Source organism: Octopus sinensis, linkage group LG9, assembly GCF_006345805.1.
Source record: "Octopus sinensis linkage group LG9, ASM634580v1, whole genome shotgun sequence".
Classification (NCBI taxonomy): Eukaryota; Metazoa; Mollusca; class Cephalopoda; order Octopoda; family Octopodidae; genus Octopus; species Octopus sinensis.
Genome location: NC_043005.1, coordinates 86645994 through 86669839, shown reverse-complemented (window position 1 = coordinate 86669839; position 23846 = coordinate 86645994). Strand labels below are relative to the sequence as shown.

Here is a 23846-nt window from a genome sequence, read left to right as displayed (position 1 = left end):
TGTGTGTGTGCGTGTGTGTATATAAATGCATACATATATATATACATATACATATCTAAATATATATATATATATATATATATATTTATATATATATCTATATATATATATATATATATATATATATATATATATATATATATATATGTATATATGTATGTATATATAATATATATAATATTCAACTGAATATTATATATATATAATATTCAGTTGAATTAGGTATTTAAACTGAGGCATCTTGCCAGTTTGGTTTAGAGCTTCCATCTTCTAGTTACCATCTCTTCACCATTAGTCAGTCTTTTACTAGCGACTCTGCGACATAACTTTTTCAGTAGATAAAGCTAGATATACGGTTCCAGTACAATGAGGGTCTGGGAGATTGTCTGACGTTAATTGATTTATGACCATCAACTAGAATACAGTTGACAACTCCCAATGGTTTTAATTCTAAATGGGTGAAGACTACATGCTTCATAAAGTCTTCTAAATATAAATAACTACCTCACCACTCCCCTATCTGACCCCAACTTTTTTTTCCTCTGCTACTCTGTAAAATATTGTAGGCTCAATAAGATATGCATTATTTTCGAAATTCATTCTGGCACAGATATAACATAAGGAAACAATGGAATTATTTTGTCTTGCTGCGATAGATGTAAATTTGTTTAACATGGTTTATCGCTTACGTTTGAAATCTATGTGGTCATCTGCAACTAAAGAGAACAGCTTTCAAATTGATTTAATGATTTCATTGATAAATTAAATGGAGCTGCTTGAAACGGCCGTAATATATTGAAACATGTAAATCCGTGTTACTTATATATATATATATATATATATATATATATATATATATGTATGTAGGTCCCGGGTTGAGTCGGGGTTAACCACAGTAAAAAAGGTACTCAATACATAGCAGGGTAAATTAATTTATTTTATAGAAGGAGCTTCTACAGGACTAGAACTGTTTCATTCAAATGAAATCATCAGGAAGCTACCTGATGATTTCATTTGAATGAAACAGTTCTAGTCCTGTAGAAGCTCCTTCTATAAAATAAATAAATAAATAAATAAATATATATATATATATATATATATATATATATATATATTATATATATATATATATATATATATATATATACACACACATACATGATACATGTAAAGAGATAACTGATAAGTTACATAAATAATTTTGATATTCGTTTCTTTTCTGCTCTAGGCACAAGGCCCGAAATTTTTGGGTGGAGAGCGGGCCAGTCGATTAAATCGACTCCAGTATGCAACTGGTGCTTAATTTATCGACTGCGAAAGGATGAAGGGCAAAGTCGACCTTAGTGGATTTTGAACTCAGAACCTAAAGACACACGAAATATCTGTTTCGTTATTACCCACAAGGAGCTAAACACAGAGGGGACAGAGAAACGGATTAAGTCGATTACATCGACCCCCAGTGCGTAACTGGTACTTAATTTATCGACCCCGAAAGGATGAAAGGCAAAGTCGACCTCGGTTGAATTTGAACTCAGAACGTAAAGACACACGAAATATCGCTAAGTATTTCGCCCGGCGTGCTGACGTTTATGCCAGCTTGCCGCCTTGATGAGTAGGAATAATCTTTTCTACTCTAGGCACAAGGCCTGAAATTATGGGTGAGGGAGCCAGTCGATTAGATCAAGCCCTGTACGCAACTGGTACTTAATTTATCGACCCCGAAATGATGAAAGACAAAGTCAACCTCGGTGGAATTTGAACTGAGAACGTAAAGACAGACGAAATAGCGCTAAGCATTTCGCCCGGCGTGCTATCGTTTCTGCCAGCGTGCTACCTTAGAAGTAGTTTTAATATTCAACTAGAAAGTGTCTTCCTATGAATAGGAAGTTTAAAGTGCATCACATTAGTGAGAATAAAAATAACTCGAAATGGCTGTTGATATTCAGGATAATGTTAATGATGAAGTTGCTTTCATAATTCTAGGCCATCGTATTCATCTGAAAGATAATCGAAATATGGAGAAAATGAAAACCAGCACATTATTTGAGAACGGTGCTGATAATGGTGAACCATATGTGACAAATGCTATATTAATCCTGATGAGAGAGATGAGGATATGATAACAATCTTGGTGGTGGTGGTGGTGGTTGTTGCGGTAGTAGTAGTAGTAGTAGTAGTAGTAGTAGTAGTAGTAGTAGTAGTAGTAGTAGTAGTAGTAGTAGTAGTAGTAGTAGTAGTAGTAGTAGTAGTAGTAGTAGTAGTAGTAGTAGTAGTAGTAGTAGTAGTAGTAGAAACATTAAAGATAATAAAAATATAAATGATTATGATAATAACTTAAATTACCCGTGAACAATTATGAATTGAGTCTTAGGGCTTATATATCTAATATTTTCCTATCGATCCTTAATACGGGTTCCCATATGCTATTCATATCTGCACTCGGTCTGCTTAGTAGGTTATTGTGTCCTGGCATATATGCTTCTTTTAGTTTTCGTATTTTGCAGTGGTGTTCTCTGTCTATTATTTTAACTGCATCCCACTGGGGCAGGTGATCTCCATTTTACCATACACGATTTATTAATATCTCCTCGTGTCAGAGCTTTACGATGTCCCTCTACCCTTATTTTTAGGGGGCGGCATGTTTCGCCTTTGTATGACCTACCTCAGCTGTATGTAATGGAATACACGCAGTTCTTAGTTATATTCTCTTCTATTGGTGGTTTTACTCGAAGGAGATATTTACGGAGTGTTGTGTTACTCTTGAATACTGCCTTGATGTCATATGGGCCGCGTATCTATTGTATCTTTTCGGAGAGACCTGTGGACAGACTGTGGACAGTTTATTGGTTTCATCCTCTCTTTTCTTCATAATTGAGTGGGGTGGCATTTTTCGCCATTGTATAACCTGCCACAGCTGCATGGGGTGCAGTAAACGCAGTGTTTAGTGATATTCTCTTCTATTGATAGTTTTACATCATAAAAACCGGTGGGAACACAAACCACATCCAGTGCTTTAAAATGATCACATCTCACTCCTCTGGAAATTCATCGATCGTTCAAACGGACAGAAAGATATATGCAAATAGGCCAGATACTATATTGAAAGACTTCGGACAAAAATCAATCCTCCTTCTTGATAATACTATTCCAATCGAGATAAATGTATCTGTCAAGCCCTACCAAAAACTGAGCAAGTATAAATATCTTGAAATAGAAATTGACAACAATACTTGCTGTCATAGGTGTCCTAGGAACGAAAGCAAAAGGGGTTGTTTCCTACCTAGCTCAAATACCAGGAAATACGAAAATGGCAGAAATTCAAAAGATAGTGCTCATGGGAACTGCCCATATTCTACGTAAAATACTATGTAATCTCAAATTTTAAAACAAATTTATAATTTTCTTAGGTTTTCTTAAACATCCTCTAGAACAATACTATGTACAAAACCAAATATATGGCATGATCTATCACACAACGTAACAATTTAAAAAAAATTGTTTATTGTATTTTTTTATTGTTTATTAATCCATTTTTTCTGCTGATTCGAAAAATGAAATTATATTTTGTGTATCATCAACAGTTAAAATATGTCGGCTTTCAATATTATTATGTATTTGGTATTGTTATAATGTTCCGCTACTAAATGTATGTCTAATTTTCTCTTTCAGACCAATTACTAAATTCTGCTACTTTCAGGATGTCTGCAAGAGTATGTAAATATTCTCCAGATACATTTTGCTATGTGTGTGGTTATTATATTGGAAAAAAGCAGGTATTACATAGGATCGTGAAAGGTGCCAAATTGTGAATAGCGTACAGACTATTTCCGAACGTCCATGGGTGACTAGGACAAAACATGAGCCCCACATGTGATATGTGGAAGCTGTCGATCTGCTCTAGAAGGATGGTTAAGAGGTACAGGAAGGTCAATGCCTTTTGCCATTCCAAGGGTATGGATAAAACCAAAGAACCATCACGATGACTCTTACTTTTGTATGGTCGATGTGACAAAGTACAGAAAAGTGAAGGGAAGACAAGCTCTTCAGTATCCAGACATACCATCATCAAGAGCACCTGTCCCACATGATGACAGTTTATGAGTATCGCTACCAGAAAATATTTCGTCTGAAGAGTCAACAAGTAGCAGCAGCCAAGAAATGGAGGAAGCTTTCGTACCAAGAACGATTTCGGAGCCTCACTTTCCAAATCAGAGCGAGCTAGATGATTTAATCAGGGATCTGGGTCTTACTAAATCAGGAGCTGAACTTCTTTCATCAAGGTTGAAGGAATGGAATCTACTGGGGGAAAACTGCAAGACATCTCTGTACTGGAAACGCCATGAAGAATTTGAAAATTACTATGAAAATATTAATGATCTGTGTTATTGTAAAGATGTGATTGGTTTGTTTACTGCTATTGGACTCGAGAATGATTCTGCAGAATAGCAACTATTCATAGATAGCTCAACACGAAGTCTCAAAGCAGTGTTGCTCCACAATGGAAATAAATATCCTTCTTTGCCTCCTGCACACTCCGTACAGAAGAAAGAAAATTACAATAATGTCAAAGCACCTCTCGACAAAATAAATTACGCTGAGTTCAAGTGGGATGTTTGTGGTGATTTCAAGATGCTTGCCTTCTTGCTTGGCTTGCAAGGGGGATACACAAAGTATTCATGTTTCCTTTGCTCATGGGACAGCAGAGCTGATGATCATCATTACAAGAGAGTACATTGGCCCCCACGAGTGGAATTGCAGCTAGGAATGTTAAATGTTCTCAAACAACCACTAGTAGATTCCAACAAAATCGTATTACCCCCACTTCATATCAAACTCGGATTGGTAAAACAGTTTGTGAAGGCCTTAGATTTTGGAGGAGAAGCTTTTCAAGAAATTTGTGTTATGTTTCCAAAGCTATCTGAGGCTAAGATCAAGGGTGGAATATTTCTGGGCCTCAAGTAAATGCAATGTTAAAGTCAAAGAAACTGGAATGAGCGGTGACAAAAGTCTAAAAAGAAGCTTGGTGTGCATTTCGTGATGTAGTTCGTGGATTTCTAGGAAATCACAAGGATCCTAATTACAAACAGCTGGTAGCAAAGTTTATTGAAAACCTCAAGAAAATAGGTTGTCGTATGATGAAGGTTCATTTTTTTGTACTCTCAACTTGGGTGATGTCAGTGAGGAGCATGGAGAAATATTTCATCAGGACATCGCAACTATGGAAAGAAGATACCAAGGACGACGGGATACTGCTACGATGGGAGATTATATATGGTCCCTAGTCAGGAGATAGGGTATGCACTCCGGAAAATCTCGATCGTCAAAGCACTTCTCATCTTAAGAAAAGAGTTATCAAGGCATTTACAGGGCAGAATTTTATTGCTTCTTTTTGTTCTAATACTTCCTAAATACCTTTCAATATATGAAAAAGTACTAAATGTTGTGTAATTATCCTTACAATACTAGAACAGATTGAACGAGCAAAGTGCTGTAGAGAAAAGTTACAAATATATCGAGCAAATTATGAAATTAGGAATAAATAAATAACTATCTATGTTACGTCAAAGGAATGTGATTTTTGAATTTAGTGGCAAAAAATGCATACATGAACATTAAAAAATACAAATAAACAAAGCATGTGTTACAGTGTATTATATATAGATTGCATGATCTATTATATATACACAAAGCAGTTTCAAATGAAGTAAATGCTAGAAAGAAAAAAAGATCTAACAATGGCATGGATAGATTATAGGAAATCCTATGATATGTTCGCACATTCATGGATAAGTAAATGTTTTGAATGTAATCAGCATAGAGAATTAATTAGCTTTAGCAAGAATAAATAGAAAGTAGATTTCTACTCAGATGTTTCAAAAGAGGAATTCTTCAGGGAGACTTGTTTGTTTAGCATTCAGGAAGACAAAGGTAGGGCATCAGCTCAGAAATACCAAAGGATAAATTAACCATTTGCTCTACATGGATGACTAGAAGCTTTTTAGTAAGAATGAAAAGAATATAGATTCCTTAATACTCTTCAACAAAGATACAGGCGAGGTATTTGGCATACATAAGTGTGCAATATTAGTCCTGAGAAGAGAACAGGTAGTCAATAGTGAAAGCATCCAGTTACCAGATGGCCAGTCATTAAAACCATTGGAAGGAGGTGAGAGTTACAATTATCTCGGAGTGTTAGAATCTGACAGAGAACAAACTACAGAAATGAAACCATTATTTTTACTCAGTAGTCTCAATTTTATCACGTTGTTTCACTGCACTACGGAGCACAGCTTTGTGTACCTTGGGTATGTGTTGTGGTTTACTATGATGCTCCTAGGGTTACTGTATTGACAGTGTTTTACGTAGAATGTGTGTGGTACCTAGTAGTACTATTTTCTGTGTTATATATATTTGTTAGTCCTAATATTTTTTTTATCATACTAAATGCGCTTACTAAGATAGGATTTGTTGGTTCTTAGTCTCCACATTCGAGTTACCTCTATTTCCAGGTCTTTGTGTTTTGAAAGTCTCTCTGTAACGTCATTATCATTATTATTATTATTATTATTATTATTATTATTAGCAGTAGTAGTAGTAGTAGTAGTAGTAGTAGTAGTGGTAGTAGTAGTAGAGGTAGTAGTAACAGCAGCAGTAGTAGTAGTAGTTGTAGTAGTAGTAGTAATAGCAGCAGCAGTAGTAGTAGTAGCAGTAGAAGTAGTAGTTGTTGTAGTAGTAGTAATAGCAGGAATAGTAGTAGTAGTAGTAACAGTAGTAACAGCAGAAGCATTAGTAGCAGCAGCAGCAGCAGCAGTAGTAGTAGTAGTAGTAGTAGTAGTAGAAGAAGTAGTAGTAGTAGTAGCTGCAGCAGCAGCAGCAGTAGTAGTAGTAGTAGTAGTAGTAGTAGAAGTAGTAGTAGTAGTTGCAGCAGCAGCAGCAGTAGTAGTAGCAGCAGTAGCAGCAGTAGCAGCAATAGTAGTAGTAGTAGTAGTAGTAGTAGTATAATAGTAGTAGTAGGAGGAGGAGGAAGAGGAGGAGGAGGTGGTGGAGTAGCAGCAGCAGCAGCAGCAGCAGCAGTAGTAGTAGAATTAGTAGTAGTAGTAGTATTAAAGACGGTGATTTAAGAGAATCGAAGGCAATGTGCTTAGTGCCATTTCGTCTACATTCTGAGTTCAAATTCTGCCGAGGTCCAATTTGCCTTTCATATTTTCGGGGTTGGTGAAGTTTTTCAAAGAGCCAGCAATATCGGAGAGAGGGATAAGTCGATTAATTCACCAACTGTGCTCAACTGGTTCTTACATTATCGATTTCGACATGATGAAAGGCAAGGTCGATATCGGTGGGATTTGAACTCGTTCTGTTTGGACAGAGTGAATTCCTCTTAGCATTTTGCCCTGCATAAGAATGTTTCTGCCAGCTCGCCTCCTTTGTAGTACTAGTCGTATCAAAATGGCGTCACCTGAACTGTAACACCGCTGGTTTCAATAGAAGAAAAAAATCAGATAGATGCCTGTGTTAGAGAATAGTTTGGAAACAGGCAGTACAACACAACACGATTTTGTCTTCCTACACAGGCAGGCAGACAGGAATACATTCGTGTCAATATCTTACTTTCTGTCTATCTCCCTCTTTCCGCCTCTCTTTATCTCTCTTTTTCACACACACTGTACACACACACGCATATGTGTGTGTGTATAGGAATACATTTTATATATATATATTTTATATATATGCATGCATGATAGACATATAGACGTATATACAAACATATTTATACATCCGTATGTGTCTGAGTATATACATGTACTCGAGTTAAACAGAGAGAGAGAGAGAGGGAAAAAATATTATTGAATCTTTCGGCAAAGTGAATATTTATTTTGAAAACTTTTTCCGACGTCATTCCATTCTGTTATTTACACCTTCGACAATTATCTCCATAAATACGACTTTGTGATTATACCGTTATCTTGTAAGGAATGTGCGACACAATTTATTTCTTAGGCAATAACTTTATTCGACTATGGAACATAGAAAACTATTTCTTAGAGAATATCAATGTATTGAAAGGACAGGTGGTTAGCGAAACAATGATTACATTGAAACATATATAAGTGTATATTTGCATCTTATTATGTATGTATGTATATATGTATATACGTATTTATTCTTTGATATACATATATATAATATATATATATATATATATATATATATATATATATATATATATATATATATATACGTGTGTGCATGTGTTCATGGGTTTATGTATATATATACCTGTGTGTCTGTGCGTGAGTGTCTTTGTGTGTGTATGGAATAAAATGCTATTAAGCAACATAGCAGAGTTGTTATATATGTATGTTATAGGTGGTTGCTTTGTTATCAATGCCAGTCGTACATGTATGTGTCTGTAAAACTTTATACGTAAACGTGAATATGAAGTTATATATAACTATGTGTGTTATATACCTGTACGCTTGTAAACGTGTATGATTTCTTTCCTTGACTAGACTTTTAGAATTTCTTCCGATGGCCACCTGCTTATTGGAAATGCTGCAGAGAACCAATATTTATTTTCTTTTAAAAACTGAATATTGTTGTCTTCATCAAACTTTTCGCAATAAACCTGCGCTTAAAATTTACGTTCTTGGTGTATTTCATTTGTTCCGAGAACTTAAATGGCTGCGTGGGTGATTCAAAGCACCGTTATCGTTCTTTAAGAACATAATTTTCACCATATATTGATCCCAATAGATTCATACATATCTTCTGGTTCCAATTAAAATCAACATACATCATTAATTAATGCAGTGTTATATTACATAAATGTAAATTAATTATCGAAATTCATTGCAGTGTTAATGCACGTGAGTGCATATAAGTTGTTTGTAGGGGGCTCATTATTATGAAATTCCATAGGCACAGGAATGGCTGTGTGGTAAGTAGCTTGCTTACCAGCCACATGTTTCCGGGTTCAGTCCCACTGCGTGGCACCTTGGGCAAGTGTAATCTAAAGCCTTGTGAGTGGATTTGGTAGACGGAAATTGAAAGGCGGCTAGCTGGCAGAAACATTAGCGTGCCGGGCGAAAATTCTTAGCGCTATTTCGTCTGCCGCTACGTTCTGAGTTCAAATTCCACCGAGGTCGACTTTGCCTTTCATCCTTTCGGGGTCGATAAATTAAGTATTAGTTATGCACTGGGGTCGATGTAATCGACTTAATCCCTTTGTCTGTCCTTGTTTGTCCCTTTTTGTTTAGCTCCTTGTGGGCAACAAAGAAATAGGAAACTGAAAGAAGCTCGTCGTATATATATATATATACGACGAGCTTCTTTCAGTTTCCTATTTATATATATATATGTGCGTTTCTGTATCTGTGTTTGTCCCCACCCCAACATTGCTTGACAACCGATACTGGTGTGTTTACGTCCCCGTAACTTAGCAATTTGGCGAAAGAGACCGACAGAATATGTACTAGGCTTACAAAGAATAAGTCCTGGGGTTGATTTGCTCGACTAAAGGTGGTGCTCCAGCATGGCCGCAGTCAAATGACTGGAACGAGTAAAAGAGTACAGAGTAAGAGTAAATGTGTAGCTGCAAAGTATATCCATTAGCATACAGATAAAAATATAGAGAGACGAAGATATGAAGTAAGATTGTCAATATGTGAATGCCTGTATGAAAGTTTTAAATATGTGTATGCATATTATACACATACATGCCTACATTGACCTATGTTCAAGCATATATATACGAATATATGTGTGTGTGGGAATGTTCGTGTGTGTGTGAGTATTCATATAAAGAGAGAAGAAAAGAGAAAGAGAAAGAAACAAAAATAAGAGTTGAATAGACAGAGAGGCAGACAGGCATATATATATATATATATATATATATATACATATACTAGCTGATGTACCCGGTAATTCCCGGAGAAAGCGGGGCTTATTCCTTGGTTCCGTTCTCATAATTGTTTCGCTGATCCAGTAACAACGATATAAAGTTTGTAGCCCTTAAAACGGTTTTTGCGCATTTACTCAGAATACTGAACTGTCTTACACAGGATCTTGTTTTTAGGAATTCCCAATAAGTTATGAATACCCAAATTGTGAAGTCACTTACGTAATAACATGAAATTAGTTACCCGATAGTAAGAATTCAAATAAAGTAGCCCCGAAAAGGGCTTTAATGCGTTCCCAGAGTATATAGAACAGAGGAGAAAATACTTATATGGTATGTATACTAAAATCGTGAGGCAAGTTACGTAATAACAGTCTAATCAGATATGAAATAATAACAATTCAAAGTAAATATCTCTGAAAAAGACTTTTGTGCATTCCTAGAAAATATTACCCTCAGCGGCGCTAGTGGTGGTATATTCGTGAATAAGTCACTAACCGAAATAAGTGGATCTATCGTTTAGGAGAATACTATTTACCTGTGTAAGGGTTGTACTGGATAAATTGCGAAAATAACTCTAACAGTTCAAATACTAAGAAATAATCATACTCAATTTCATTTTTAACAATTGATTTAAGAAAATGAGTGGGTTATTTCCCTTGGATATATATAAGGATCCCTTCCAATGCAAATGGGTTATTTCCCTTGGTCTTTAGATTAAAATATATCAGATATATATATATATATGAATCCCTTCCAGGAACCCTATTAACGATGTTTCAATGGTCTGAGTATGTCATCAGGTTTCCAGACATGAGATCTACTCACGTGTACAGTTTCATCAAAATCGATAAAACGATGTAGGAGGAGTTATGTAACAACTCCACAAACACATCCACTGACAAAATGTCCTACATATACAGTACACACACACATATAGATAGATAGATGCAAATTTGTTGGTGAGGAGATTGAGATATATATCTAATGATATTTTCAATGGGTATATTTGAGATATTTTAGTTTGTTTTGTTTGATATTCCTGTGAAAAATTCTCTCATTGAAATATCTGTCATCGAAATTACTTAAAATTTCATTTGTTCGTTTCAAATATATGAGAAAACATGATGTTGGAATAGAATATCGTCAGTTGTCAGCTACTTCAAGAGTTTGGTTTAGCTGTTAGATTAATGATAACTATATTGTTTATCATCAATTACAAAACTATCAGAACAAATATACTGGAATGCTTTTCTCGCATATTGAATTAGGCTTCTACAGGTTTACGTAATTTCTTTTTCCTGTATGATACACGCAATATACCCATCTATATTACAAAGTTTCTGGAATGCGCGTCTTAGACTGCGAATGCTCTGTGAAGAAAAGAACAACTAATGGATTTCTTACAGACTGTAATGAATTCCATCTTAAATTTTGATTAAATTCTACTTTTTGTAATATATCTAATTTGTAATATATCTAGTTAATGTTATGTGATACTGAATATTTCTAAAAAGAATGAACAAATACTTTACATAGTTACCTACAATAAAAAAATTGTAAAGTCTTAATAATAATGAAAAGAATTAAATATTGGAACAGCACGTATTACTTCCACGTATCCGTCAATTTCAAATTAAAATTTCTGATCCAGTTTCTTGTTGCAATAGATCAGTTATCTCCCTTGTATTAACAGCTTTTTTCAGAAGTAGCCATTTTTATATTTGCGATTTCTTTTCTATATAATCAATACGCATGCGTTACGTATATTTTCCTGGCATAAAAAAATCAAGTCTCTTGTGTTTATATTGATATTTGGAAAGAATTAGAATTGATAATGCTCACAAAGGACAAAGAGCTGCATGCAAGCTCTTGGGTTTATTTGTTCCTTCTCGAACCATGGCTGGCTCATAAGAGCCGGTTTCCCGGTTTCCTTGGCGTATAGGTTCCCCACCTGGACGGGACCCGGTCCATCGCAGGTGAGCTGCAAGATGCAGGAGGAAAGAGTGAGAGAAAGTTGTGGAGAAAGAGACAGCAGAAGTTCGCCATTACCTTCCGCTGGAACCGCGTGGAGCTTAGGTGTTTCGATCATAAACACACACATTGCCCGATCTGAGAATCGAACCCGTGATCCCTCGACCGCGAGTCCGCTGCTGTAACCACTAGGCCATGTGCCTCCGAGCCCTTGCTACGTAGCTGATCGACTGAGCCCTGCTATTTTGATCTACCTCGTCGGAAATATCGAGTCTGTACTACCAGAGCTTTATGAATTTGCCCAGGATGATTGTTGTCATATTTCTGGAGAACAGGAACACGCCTGGGTGCCTTGGTGAAGATTAGTCTGCCTCTCAGGTCCACTTTCATCTCCCAGTCTGAGGCTAAAAGAAAAGTAGAAACATACCGTTCAGAAACAGCTCTCAGCTTTCATTCAGATCAAGTGTTACCCTCTGCGATATGTGAAGCACCGTGAGTAATATAGAGGTTGAAACACTGACAGGAAAATAACTCGCATTTTATTTTTGTTTTAATTGTACTTAGCTAAGTTCAGCATTTTCAAATATATAATATTATTCAGGTTGTGTTTCTTGAATAGCTAAATATACATACTGATGCTGCAATTATTATAGTTGAGGTATCGAGTTGCATGAAATTATTTTTGGTCGAGGTAGTGCAGTGTGCGGTGCAAACGTGGCTCCAAGATTGATGCTCGGTTTAAAATTTCGCTGAGGCGAAAATGCAGGATATAAAAAGTGTGTATGCGAAGATTCCCAGATGAATGCATTTCAGGAGATATATTTATCTGTGATAAGTTTATGGAAAAAAAGGAAGCCGTATCGTGTGAGCAGAATTGAGCTTCAGTTAAAGTTGCTTATTTACGTACAAAGTATATTAAGAGTCACTTCTTAGTTGGACGACATAAAAGTATTTTTTATCTTAAATACGATACACAAAATGGATTTTAAAGGAAAAGAAGTCTTTAGAAATGTCACAAAATGGGAAACCTTTCTTAGTTACTCGCATTATAGATGAGAACTATTTTGAGTGTTGCTACAGATGGTTCATGCATATACACGCATTATCGACATAAGTGCACAGCTCTACAACATTTTAAATTGTCAAGCACTGAAAAGAGATATTTTCTGATTCCTCAAACAAAATCAAAAGAAAGTAGTGAATTTCGATGTAGGTATAGATGTTAGATTGCTAAGAGATATATTCAGGGACTATGTAGAGAGTTCTACAGTTAATAATACAGAAAAAGAATTTCAGTCATAGTTTCCTATTTACACACGTGGCTTCGTTAGTTTTCCGGGAGTTGGGCTTACGATCGTAAGATTGTGGTTTCGATTCTTGGACCTGGTGATGCGTTGTATTCGTGAGCAAAACACTTCACTTCACGTTGCTCCAGTCCACTCGGCTGTAGAACTGAGTTTAACCTAGAGTGAGATAATTTCCGATAGGATTTCGCGACCTAGATATGCTGCATGACTCCAGCGCTCCAGCGACTTCCAAGGGGTTAAGGGACTTGCCTTGTCAACTGTTTCGATTCTTACATACAATACACAGGACTAATATTTCGTTAGTGCTTGGCTTGGATGGTTTAACGACTGTTCCATTAAACAGCTCAACCCACGAGATGTCAGTTAATTATCTTTTATGACTTGAGTTAATAAATTTCTATTTCTTTACTACCCACAAGTGGGTAGTAAAAATATTTTGCCCGGAATATTTGGGCAATGATCAGCACTGAAATGACTCCGCGAATGGACACCAAAGTTTTCAACTTCAAAAACCTGACTTAATTTTCAAAATTTCGAACCCATTTTCCGCGCCTAAATTACAAATCCACTTCCACTTTATTATGTTGAAAATTTGATTGAAATCGGGCAAAAGGCGTCCAATCTAGACCCCCAAATGTCCCCCAAAATCAATAAAATCCCCGTTTTCACACCAAAGCAACCACTGTGGCTCACAAAAACGTCTCCCAATCAATTGTTGCTGTTCTCGTCTCAGCCAGCTATGCACCCTAGAGACTGTGTTAATTTCTATAGCTCGTGACATTTTCAAGGCATGAGTGTAATGAATGTCCCAAGAAGGGCCAATCGTCGAAGTCGACCCCAATACCTGACTGGTAATTCCTGATATCCACTCATGATGGATGAAAGAAAAAATAGGACCACAGTGAGGATTTTAAAGTAAGAACAGAAAAGAACAAATTAAACACCGTTAACTCTTTTATCAGGCCATTATTCTGCTATTTCAACAGCGACCTACGACTATTGGAATAAAATAGAAAGGGGAAAAATAAATGCTAACACGAAATATGACCGTATTTTTTCCGTATGGATGATATTGTTCGAATTGTTATAATTGTAATTTTTTTTTTTTTTTGCAGGCACATAAAATCAAAAGCAGACGTGAAATATGGAATAATTCGATGGTAGTCTGTGTACCGGAAACGAAAGATACCTTTAATTCATTTTCGTTTGATGTCCTTTTTCCAGAGCAAAAGCAAACCTGAAATGTTAATAATTGATATTGGTAGTTTGAACAAAATATTGATACAGTTACTGCTGCTGCTCCTGCCGTTATTTTCATCATCATCATCATCATCATCATCATCATCATCATCGTCATCATCATCATCACCACCATCATCATCATAAATGATAATAATAATAAATAATAATAATAGTAGTAACAATAATAATAATAATAGTAATAGTAGTAGTAATAATAATAGTAGTAGTAGTAGTAATAGTAATAATAATAATAGTAGTAGTAGTAGTAATAATAATAATAATAATAATAATAATAATAATAATAATAGTAGTAGAAGTAGTAGTAGTAGTTGTAGTAGAAGAAGAAGAAGAAGAAGAAGAAGTAGTAGTAGTAGTAGTAGTATTAGTAGTAGTAGTAGTAGTAATAATAATAATAATAATAGTAATATTGCTGCTGTTATCAACATCACCGTTATTAATTTTATTAGTACCATTATTCTGATTTTTATTGCTATTATTATTATCATTTTTACTGTTATTATTTCTTGTTGAAGCGTTCACATGCATGTTTATCTGTCACAAAGTCGCACCATATTTACAGCATTACTAAATAAAACTATATTTGGAGTACTTGCTGAAGAGTAATAAAATGCCTTGTGGAAACCGTGTCTTCGCAACTTAGGAGGAGAAAAAGTTTTAAAAATAATTTTGTTTCGAACACAATTTTATTTAAACAGAAGCACAATTTTAACTTAACAGATGACTTCCAAACATAATTACCGTATGCAATACAGCATTACCATAGCTAACAAAGGTAACAGAAGAACAGAATGCCACGATAACGGAATACACAGCTGAATGAACCAAAATAAGAAACCGAAACGTTGTAATACCCTAAAACGTTTGAAACTTTATAACAGGTAATTCTGAAGATAGCGGGAGTAACAAAACCATAGATCACATCAGTGGCGGCATTTAATCTTTAGATCGGCTCCTATAATAGCTAAGTTGAAGCAACTCTTGCCTCTATAACACTTAAAGAGTTTGTTTAGGAACAACACAGTTCTCTTGGGAGAACAGTGTTTCATTGCTGTAGGAACTAATGCAATATATATATATATATATAGAGAGAGAGAGAGAGAGAGAGTGAGTGTGTCTGAGTGAGTGAGACAAACAGGTAGGTAGATTGATAGATAGAAAGAGAGAGAGAGAGAGCAAAGAGAATATAAGATATATTAACTATCTGCATGCAGTTTAGAACAAATGGGAAGACATTTATTTTTTGTGGTAAGAATTGCAACCGACACATCCTTAGGTAAATTCCTTTCAATCGAAAGAGAGATAAGTTTCGGTTGTATTCTCTGTATTTTCAAAGCTGAAACTTCGTATCTACAAGGAGATATTGTAAGACAATCCTACAGTTATAGATTTGCTTCACAGTACATGGGTGGCAGAAATTGTAGGGTGAAAATATAATAGACAGTTTGGTATTCTTGTGTGGTTGAGTGTTTTAAGCGGGGTTAACGAAAGGTGATATTTGGTCGGGCAGCGGCAAAAAAGATTTGCAAGTCTTAATAAACCCGAAAGGCTACAGCAAGAATGATGATACACCGCAAGATATATACTTTGTTAATTTTCGCAGTCTTTTGTCCTGAAGAACTAAAATGACAGAGCGAAAAGTAATGAAGACCCACTGAGGAAGCGAAAGAAAAAAAAAGTGAAAGTTTCCAAACAGGTCATCTCCCGTCAAAACGTTGTAGCTGCAATGAAAAATAGGTTTTAGATTTATTTCGAAACAAAAGCACAAACGTTTCGTCTACAAACCGTAACAAGTCTCACCATTCTATTCTCTTTTAACGTATCAAAAAGAAGGTTGCATTCGAAAATATACAAACCGGAAGGAGACAATAAAGGAACAGCTTTCAAGAAAAGGAGGCGCAACACAAAATTTTGAAAGACGGGAACGAGAAAAAATTGCTTTAAAACAAGGATAACACTTCTCAATAAAATATCGAAAATGAAGAGAAGGACACCGAAATAAGTTTCAATTTCCTTCGAAAAATCAATCTAACAGCATATCGACAAAATAACGTGTTTGTAGTGCAAGTAATTTTCAAAAGAATTTAAAATAAAACAAGTCTGGTTATGTTTTAGATTACAGGCATCATGCAGTTGTTTGTAAAAGTCAAACAAAGACACTACAATATGAATTAAAACAATCTTATCCTGGAGATATTTAATGTTTTTTAATCACAACCGACTTAAAATATTCTAAACTGGCTCTTTTCATCGAACAGGAGACCAACTCGAAAACTGGCCAAAAGGTAAAGACGTGTGGTTTGCTAAACAGTCCTAACAAGAAAACATTTTGCCAGCTTTCTTTTGTTTTAATTATATCTTGCCTAAATTTGTATGTTTTATTGAAAGCCTTAGTTATTTCATACAAATAATTGCCTAAATATATATTTAAAATCTTCATTCGGGCATTTATAAAAATTCACAGCCGTTCCTCATTATTGTATAGCATGTCTTTCAAATACCACACGTTTTCTTTCTCGTTGCCTTAGAGAACATTTTGTACTCCGTGTCTATTCGGGGCTTTCGGTCCAATAAATTATTTAAACTGAAACGATTAATAATATGACTACTACTACTACTACTACTACTACTACTACTACTACTACTACTACTACTACTACTACTAATAATAATAATAATAATAATAATAATAATAATAATAATAATAATAATAATAAAATGCCCTGATGCAGTACCAGGCAGTGGCTCTCATGGCTTCTGATCTTAACTGATTGGAAGTGTTATCATGTACATTGTTTTGTGTTGGTATAAAAGATGGGCTACAGCAAATATTCTGCTCAATACCACAGATTTGCTTGTCAGTTGTTTGACCATAACCAGTTGAGCATGTCCCTTAGTGGCTGACGATATGTGCATCTCTGATCGCGAGCAGAAGTAGTGGGGGAGCATCATAGCCATGTGTTGAGAGGGATTCTTTGGGGTTTGAATAGTTCACCTCTGGAAACATGGGTGGTTCTTTCAACATCCTTAAACAACCCTTATTCAGGGACCGTTTGAGCGGGATGGGCTACTCAACCTGAAGAAAATTCTAACTGGGCTCCACCTGCAAGGTCATGTGCTGTTTATCCTGATATGAGATCACCATGTCGCGCACATATGGTTGTGATGCATGTGCCTGGTGTACCTTTATCAGACGGGTAGTCATGATGGGTATATTGGGCTTCGTATATTTTACCCCAGTGTCACTTTGATGGCATGCACTGCTCTCTCACTCAATAATAATAATAATGATAGTCATTATCATCATCATCATTATTATTATGATCATTGTTATTAGGAAAGATTTTTTGGCTGATTTGGGGGTAGTGTCATTCCTTCAAGACTTTCTAATTTTAGATTTTAGCGTTAGTTAAACATTTTGTTGATTGTAGTGTCAAAGGGAAACATAATGTTTGGATTGTCCGATTTAATTAAAATGATCGAGGTGGGTGGGGTGTTTCATTTCCTAAAGCATGAAGTCTTTCCCTGATATTGTGGCTGTGACAGTAATATTTATTGGTTAGTTGTTGAACGAAATCGTTCGCAGAAAGATCAATCTGAAAGAAAATAAATGTATTCAGAGAATGTAAAATAGAAAAGGAAAACATACAAAAAAAGACCACGTTGGTATTCATGCAAACAGGTGGATGTATGGCTCACACTGTTAAGAAGCTTAACAGATTTCTATAAATCGAGCGTTGTTGTGAGTGGAGGTGTGAAACTCATGAAATATAAAGTGAAACAGTAACAGCTTCAGGTTTTGGTGAATAGTTATATATATATTTACTGTAAAAGAAAAAAAATAACAGATTTAAAATGTCGCCAAAAAATCGAAATATTAACAATTGAAATATATTTTACGCATTCAAATATATCGATACTTTCATAGCTACAAAGCTATATATACTTTCAGAAGAGTGTCATAATCGACCAGATCGATTGCAAGAGAATAATGGAACTTATTTTAACTACACCGACGAGATAAAAGGATAATGGCAACCCAAGCTGTATTTGAAGTCAGGTCGTAAATAGACGAGATAAAATATTCTAAAGCTTTTATTATTTAGTCCATTGCCTCCCTGTTTTAGTCATTTATACCAACCTTCAAATATGAACGAAAAATATATATAAAAGTTTAATTCAGTATTTAAAGTACGAATCAATTTAAACAAAGCGAAATAGAGTAATCTTTTTTTTTTTGACAAAAACAATATCGATAATAACAATAACAACGACATTATCATGGAGCATGGCAACACGTATGTGAAAAGGAGAGAGTAGAGAGTGAAAGAGCTTGCTTCATAAATGCTGTCTGACCTATAAGAGTGTTGGCAAAGGAATTGAGCCAACGAGCAGTCTTCTTCGCGGCCCCTGATTTTTGGCGTCCGAGATCTCTAGGGGTGGTATATGAGGTTCAGTTACGACAACAAATAGGTGTGTGTGTGTGCATGCATACATATTTATATTTATATTTATAGATATGGCGCAGGAGTGGCTGTGTGGTAAGTAGCTTGCTAACCAACCACATGGTTCCGGGTTCAGTCCCACTGTGTGGCATCTTGGGCAAGTGTCTTCTGCTATAGCCCCGGGCCGACCAATGCCTTGTGAGTGGATTTGGTAGACGGAAACTGAAAGAAGCCTGTCATATATATTGTTTGACAACCGATGCTGGTGTGTTTACGTCCCCGTCACTTAGCGGTTCGGCAAAAGAGGCCGATAAAATAAGTACTGGGCTTACAAAGAATAAGTCCCGGGGTCGATTTGCTCGACTAAAGGCGGTGCTCCAGCATGGCTGCAGTCAAATGACTGAAACAAGTAAAAGAGTAAAAGAGTAAAGAGTATATATAAATATACACACACATGCATATATATATGTATAAATATATACGTATATATGTATATAAATATGTGTGAATGCATGCATGTATGTATGTATGTATGTATGGATGAATGGATGGATGGATGGATGGATGGATGGATGGATGTATGGACGTATGTATGGATGGATGGATGGATGGATACATATATATATTTTTTGCTTGAAAGTTGATATTTTCTTCTTCGAATGTGATATTACGTGTATGGCTGTAACAAACATGAACGTCTGGTCTGTTCAGTCATCCGACTGTTTACTTTTGATGATGATGATGATGATGATGACAATAAGGACGACGACGACGATGATGAAAAACATACGTATTGAACTCTAGTGGCTGGACGACAGGGAGCATGCGTTAAGCATTATAGTTGAAGATAAAATTACTGCGATAAACAAGAACAGTCAACCAAAAATTTGGACACGCTTATCATCCAAAGTTCAATAATAACAACCACCACAACGATGACAACGAAAACAAAAACACACACACACATACAAAACGAATAACAGTAATAACCGATTTGCATTCCAGGGATATTAAGATAATGGATTGAAATCGAGGCAAAATATTACTTAAATTTCTTTCCTTTATACATGCAAGCATGATGATTGCTCCAACTTCACGGATTATTCTAATTTCCCGTGATACCTTTTTGCCCATGTTATGTTTGACATTTCGTCCATGATCTTTCACATGACTATTCGTTCCTGCTGCAGTTGTGCATGCTTTGACGATAGGTGATTGATCGGACAACTTTGTGGTAGATTATACAACAAAGACCTAGTGTGTACTTCCATACTTTTCCGCATATTACACGCGTGCAATCAACTGGTCCATGAGAGAGGAAGCAACATGCCTTTGGGCTTCCATGGGACGTGAAATAGTTGGCATACCCATCTGTAGATAGTACCAAACGCACGCATTGCGTGACCATAGCGCTTTATACGATCATGCAGGATCTAATGACAGCACTTCCGAAATCAATGCCTGAGAATTTTGCGCCCAAGGCGACTATCTACCAAAGTTCCATAACATCCACTACATATTTACGTTTTCTCCGCTTATTTCTTTCCAAACCCAACCCCTCTTAGGTATTTACATCGACTCACATTTCCTTCAGCTTGCGTGTTATACAGTTTTGTATCTTATCCTTCTGTGTGCGTGTGTGTGTATTTATTTTATAGATCAAATAATTAGAAAAAGTAAGTCCGCTTTCCCTAATTAATACAGCACCTCCGAAAAAAACATATTTGTCCATAATTTAGAGAAAGCAGACATTCTTTGTTAGAACAATCCACCTACGCTTCAGTCAATGTAAGTCATATAGAAGCCTCTTTCTATATCTGAGATTTTTTGTCTTTTAGAACAAAATAAAAAGAAAAATTCCTCTACGTTTATATGAATGTATATATATATTCAATCATATACTCTATATATGGCGGCAGGATTAGAGCGGATACTAGAAAATACAAACCCTCTCTTTCTCTCTCTCCCCTCTCTCTCTCTTTCTCTCCCCCCTTCTCTCTCTCTCTCTCTCTGAGTTTCCATATCAGCAAAATTATAGAACGAATTATGAGAAGGGAACTGATAACGGTCTTAGAAGAAAATGATTAACTAACCGATACTAAGCATGGTTTTCTTCTGTGGGGAAGCAGTCTTGTACAGCTCTTAAAGGCACTGTCACTGGGTTCTGAAGCAGCTGCTCGACCATACAAATGTCGATGGGGTATGGTGTATCATGCCTTTGCAAACATTTTTGTGAATTATATCGCACTCCCAAACACATAATCGTGTTTCTCATTCCCGGAACCGCGGGTGTAGCATGTTCTTCGCCAAAACACCTCTTGTAACTCCACCTCCACCTGCTATAAATGATTAAGCATGCAATCGGATTGCGTCATGCTCAGTGGATATTCTTACCTTCGTCGCTTCTAGGCCATGGAAACCGAGTGAACGCCCTATAAGTCCTAGGACTTCAAACAGTAATGTCCAGAGGTTGTATTTACCTTTTTCCTCTCCTTTCTCTATGCTGAGTTTAGATCTAGCCTTAGGTATACATTTAATCAAACCATGTTGGATTAAACCTGCCAGAAGAAAGAAAAATCATTACCCAATCCTCAAAACTTTATTTCATCTTGTGACAAACGAAGGGTATGATTGGTGTTTAATCAGTTTTCGGTAGTCTATATCGATCTATCATGAATGATATTCGACCTTGGCCATCTTGCCTCATATGGGTATTGGTACCTACATTATTCAATACGGTATATTTCTAAAAATATACAGTGAATATCACGGTAATTTTTGCAACTTCCAACAATTCTAGTTAGCAATGCGTCGCGAAGTTTACGCAAATGCAGTTGTAAATATGTTCAGAATTGAAAGAGCTGATAAAATTGAAGATTAACAGCTTTTAGAATATATTTCTCACATATCGCTTCTAGAATATCTGGAATATTCCGTTCCCCTCTATTCTTCATTATCACTTATAATTCCAGTAACGTTTTGAGCAACCAAAAGAGAAAGATAAAGAAGATCACGCACACCATTATACATACATACATACATTAATACACACACACGCACACACACACACACACACACACATATATATATATATATATATGTGTGTGTGTGTGTACACATACATACATGCATATATATATATATATATATATATGTGTGTGTGTACACATACATGCATATATATATATATATATATATATATAGATATCAGTATATCAGGTCATTAGGAATGAAATGTCAGATTTTGAACTAAAAGTTTATTTTATCTCAACAAAAAGCAATGCAGTTCATCAAGTTATGCACCTAAATTATCAACACAATTTTGCCCTTCTATCGGTAACTTATTTATGCTGGCAGTGAAGAATTCTGGAGACCAAGAGGTGATGAAATCACGAAAGTCTGTTCTTGCATCTTTTTCAGATTTCATGAAAGGCCGTTTATGCATTTTCTTCAGATTTGAAGATTTTTCTTTTATTGCATAAAGTTATCTAATACCTGGAAAACGTGATAGTCAGTTGGTGCAAGGTGTGGTGAATATGATGGATGACAGAGTACTTCCAAGTTCAGTTCCTGTAACTTGAGTAGCGTTTTCTGTGCAACATGTGGTCGAACAATGCTTGCAAGAGAAATGGCCTGTCTCTATTGACCAATCTCAGTTGTTTAATTTCAACTTCACTCATCATTTCATCCAATTGGTTGATGGATACATCCGCTGCAAATGACTTACTGGGTCTCGTGAAGCTGTAGTGGATGACACCAGCACTGGAATTAGCATTTTTTGGTGAATATCCTGTTTTGAATTGTGTTTTGGTACTTCGTCTCTATCCAACCACACATCTTGAGAATGCTTGCTATTGTTGAAAAGAATTCATTTTCATCATTGGTAACAATACGATGCAAAAATGGTCGCTTTTATGCGATGACATCAAGTTTCAAGATGGCGTGTCATTTGACGCTCGTTCTGTTCTTGTGGTACTCATTTGTCCAGCTCCTTTAATTTGCTGATTTGTTTCAACAGGTACAATACAGTTGGAATTGAAACATCAAACCTTGCTGCTAACTCACGCTTGGTTTGAGATGTGTTCACTTCAACTATAGTTTCCATCTCATCATTATCCACCTTGGTTTCAGGTCTACCACGGGGCTGATTTTCAAAAGTAAAGTCACCAGACTGGCGCTTCTCAAACCATCGACGAACAGTGCACTTATTTGCCACATCTTCACCAAACACCGTATTGATATTTTGAACTCTTTGGGATGCGTTGGTTCAACGACGGAACTCATATTCATAAACAAGAAGAATTTTTTTTTCATCTATCCATGGGTTCACAAAAATTGATTTACAAGAGAAAACTCACAATATAATGAGACACCATGAATTGCGTTTCAAAAAGTGATGATGTAACTCTTCAATGTAGTAAAACAAAGAATTGTCAGGAAAAAAACATTAGAGTTAACGACTGTCAAACTTGGCGCAAAAGAAAATCGGACATTTCATTGAAAATAACCTGATATATATATTTATAGGTGCAGGAGTGGCTATGGAGTAAAAAGCTTGCTTCCCAGCCACATGATCCGGGTTCAGTCCCATTGCGTGGCACCGTTATTTCTTGTTATTTCTTGAAGTTTATAAATACGTATGATGCCAACGATATCTGAGTGTGTGTGCGTGGGCGTGCGCATATTTCTAGTGTACACGTCCGTTATAGGTCGGGTCAGCAAACAGCATTCCATGTAAACATAAATATCATTTCATAAACACAAGATTGGACCGTGAAAATTGATTTATAATAGCTCACATATGAATCGTGTTTATTAAATGATTTAAACATACATACACACATACATTATATATACATATATGTTTTCATAGATATACGTATATACGTCTATCTGTCTATCTATCTATCTATCTATCTATCTATCTATCTATCTATCTATCTATCTATCTATCTATCTATC

The 23846-nt window shown here is 35.8% G+C and overlaps 1 long non-coding RNA gene across 1 annotated transcript; it reads left to right on the top strand.

The window, feature by feature from the left end:
- On the top strand, positions 1 to 22216 carry LOC118764897. Its single transcript, XR_005000733.1, has 3 exons — positions 1 to 13; positions 15880 to 15882; positions 22096 to 22216. It is a non-coding gene; the product is annotated as an uncharacterized LOC118764897 (long non-coding RNA).
- The last annotated feature ends 1630 nt before the right edge of the window (positions 22217 to 23846 follow it).